Raw genomic sequence first — 2,938 nt, forward strand, 5'->3', positions numbered from 1 at the left:
TTGGCTCGTGGATCTGTGCAAGCATTTCGAGTGCAGTAACGTCAGGCCTGAAGATTTTGTCAAGTTCGCTTCCTTCCAACTCAAAGATCAAGCTGCAGAATGGTTCCAGCAGTACAAGGATTCCAGATGTGGACGTGTTATCACTTGGGATGAATTCCGTCGAGATTTCCGAGCTCATCATATTCTCCAGAGCGTGGTTGAAAGCAAGCGTGAGGAATTTCGCAACCTGAAGCAAGGCGCTTTGTCTATCTATGACTACAACAAGTTGTTCCAGAAGCTCGCCCGCTTTGCCAAGCAGGACGTCCCTGATGAGAAGAGCATGATATACCAGTTCAGGGGTGGTCTCAGAGAAGAAATTCAGCTAGCTCTTGTTCTCTTTGAGCCCTTGAGATACGATGAGTTCTACAACATGGCACTGAAGCAAGAGGCCGCTCAGTTGAGGTGTGATGCTTCCAAGAAGCGAGTCAGAGATGTTACTCCTTCTTCCTCTACTCAAGTGGCCAAGCAGTAGAAGTATTGGCCTCCTCCTCCTCCGTTCCGTCAGCCGTATCAGCAGAAGAGCAAAGGTGGCAGTGGATCGTCCCACCCACCCAACCCTGGCTTTCAGAACAAGACTTCGTCTCAAGCTCCAAGATCGAGTGCTCCGTATCACCGTCCGCTTTCAGAGGTCATGTGCAACAAGTGCCAACAGAAGGGTCACTATGCCAACAAGTGTCTCAACCAGAGGCGTCTTCCCCCTCCTCCTCCTTTCAGATCGGCAAGTACAGCTATGGTCAAGCATAACCCCAAGTCCGCCAAGGTCAACTTGATGAACGGAGCTCAGGCAGAGGATTCATCAGATGTCATCATGGGTAACCTTCCAGTTAACGATATTCCTGCAAAAGTTCTTTTTGACACGGGTGCATCGCATTGTTTCATCTCGAGGCCATTTGTTTCTAAGCATGAGTTGCCTTTACAAGATTTGCCTAGACAGTTATCTGTTGTTTCTCCGGGTAAATTCATGAATGCTAGCGCTATTGCCCCAGATGTTACTATCACGTTGGGCGACTACAAGTTTCTCTCTTCTACGGTGGTTCTTGGTAACTCGGATATTGATCTTATTCTCGGAATGGATTGGCTTTCTAAGCACAGGGCGCATCTTGATTGTGCAGCCAGGCAGATTCAATTGACTCATTCGTCTAAGGATGTAATTGTCTTTGCCGCTCGTGATGATACAATCCGTCTGTTTTCTCTCAATGAGAAGGGTGAACTCGATGCTATCTCGCAAATTCCAGTCGTTTGCGAATATCAAGACGTCTTTCCAGAAGAGCTCCCAGGAACGCCTCCGCACCGGCCAGTTGAATTCGTTATTGATCTTGAGCCTGGCACGGAACCAGTGTGCAAACATCCTTACAAGCTCGGACCTGAAGAGTTGAAGGAGCTGAAGAAGCAACTCGATATGCAAGAGAAAATGGGTCTCATCCGGCCTAGTTCTTCTCCGTGGGGTTGTGGTGTTCTTTTTGTGAAGAAGAAGGATGGAACGGACCGACTTTGTGTTGATTACCGTCCATTGAACAAGAAGACCATCAACAACAAATACCCACTTCCCAACATCAATGAACTGTTCGAACAACTCAAAGGTGCCCAAGTATTCTCCAAGCTTGATCTTCGTATGGGTTATCATCAGATTCGAATCCATGAGCAAGATATTCCCAAGACGGCTTTCAGGACAAGCTATGGTTCATATGAATACACCGTCATGTCTTTTGGCCCCGTGAACGCTCCTCCGACATTCTCTCGCATGATGAACTTCATCTTCAATTCCTACACCAATGACTTCGTTTTGGTCTATCTCGACAACATTCTGGTTTTCTCGAAGAACAAGGAAGATCATGCCAAGCACTTGCGTTTGGTACTCGATAAGCTCAGGGAACACCAGTTCTACGCCAAGTTCTCCAAGTGTGAATTTTGGCTCGATGAGGTTCTTTATCTTGGTCATATGATGTCTGCCAAGGGCATTGCCGTGATTCCTGAGAAGGTGTCTGCAATTGTGAATTGGGAACCTCCTCAGAACGTGAAGCAACTCCATAGCTTCCTCGGTCTCGCAAGCTATTGCCGAAGATTCGTTTAAAACTTTTCTAAGATCGCCAAGCCTCTCTCTAATCTTCTCCAGAAGCACGTCAAGTACGTTTGGTCTCCGGAGTGTGACATTGCTTTCAACACTTTGAAAGAGAAATTGATCACTGCTCCAGTTCTGACTCCGCCTGATGAATCCAAGCCGTACGAGGTCTTTTGTGATGCCTCTCTCCAAGGTCTTGGCGCAGTATTGATGCAAGAGAAGAAAGTTGTTGCTTATACCTCTCGCCAGTTGAAGCCCAATGAGAAGAACTACCCCACTCATGATCTCTAGTTGGCGGCAGTTGTGCATGCTCTTTTGACTTGGAGACATCTCTTATTGGGAAGAAAAGTGGACATTTTCACTGATCACAAGAGTCTCAAGTACATCTTCACTCAGCCTAATCTCAACCTCAGACAAACTTGATGGGTCGAAATGATTCAAGAGTATAATCCGAGTATCGAGTATACTCCAGGCAAGGCTAATGTGATTGCTGATGCATTGAGAAGGAAAGCTTATTGCAACGGTCTGATTCTAAAGCCTTATCCACCCGAGCTTTGTGAAGCTTTCCGCAAACTTAATCTGCAAGTTGTTCCTCAAGGTTTCCTCGCCAACCTTCAAGTTTCTCCTACCTTGGAAGACCAGATTCGCCAAGCCCAGCTTCTTGATGCTATGGTGAAAAAGGTGAAGATTGGGATTGCCAAGAGTCAACCCAAGTACAAGTGCTACCGCCTTGATGACAAGGACACTCTCTTCTTCGAGGATCGTATTGTTGTACCCAAAGGTGACCTCCGTAAAGTGATCATGAAAGAGGCTCATAATTCTCTCCTCTCCATCCACCCT

Source organism: Triticum aestivum, chromosome 1A (assembly GCF_018294505.1).
Source record: "Triticum aestivum cultivar Chinese Spring chromosome 1A, IWGSC CS RefSeq v2.1, whole genome shotgun sequence".
Lineage (NCBI taxonomy): Eukaryota > Viridiplantae > Streptophyta > Magnoliopsida > Poales > Poaceae > Triticum > Triticum aestivum.